Below are 741 nucleotides of genomic sequence, written 5' to 3'. Positions count from 1 at the left end.
TACTTACTAGGACAAGTCAGCCAGACAGCATTTACATATATATATATATATTATATATATGAGATGCCACAAATAAAATTACAAAACGAAGACCTCGAGAGAGAGAGCAGATTCCGTTACTGGAGTCAAATACAGCACGACGTGGGCTTGCCAGCAACGTGGCAACACTCAGACCCTACTACCAAACTCCAAGTTTTACGCACAAACTACATGACAGCATCACATTTTTGACCTGGAATCATGATTGTGTGCGTGACCACAGGCACTTGAAGTGTTTCAATAAAATATAATGCTAAATAAATCGATTTACTACCAAATTCTTAATGTTTCTATACTCTCTTTCACCTATTATTGCCGACAGTTTTCTGTAAATTCCGTCCAAATCCTCTATGACTATGTGCAACACACGCTACCGGCCGCCATTCCTCACGCGGCTGCACAGTGCACACTGACACTTATATATATAGCAGGTAGGAAAGCGGGATCCCTAAATTCGCTCGACGTGCGCTTGATTTCACACGATTACAACACAAATATTCAACCATTCTACTCCATCTTTGTTTCTATTTCAAGAACAGTGTTTACTTATGAAAACATACTGTCTCTGTTCGTAACCGAGCTGTGTCACGCGAAATCACACAAAGACTGACAAAATTCTCGCGTTCGCTAACGTTGCCCAATCACTTTTGCTAAATGTAAATGAGTGTCAGAATCAGGAAACACCCACCGGCGCTCTTCATG

This window comes from Priapulus caudatus, unplaced genomic scaffold, assembly GCF_000485595.1.
Source record: "Priapulus caudatus unplaced genomic scaffold, Priapulus_caudatus-5.0.1 Scaffold767, whole genome shotgun sequence".
NCBI classification, from domain to species: Eukaryota; Metazoa; Priapulida; class Priapulimorpha; order Priapulimorphida; family Priapulidae; genus Priapulus; species Priapulus caudatus.
Note: the sequence above shows the minus strand (reverse complement) of the source record.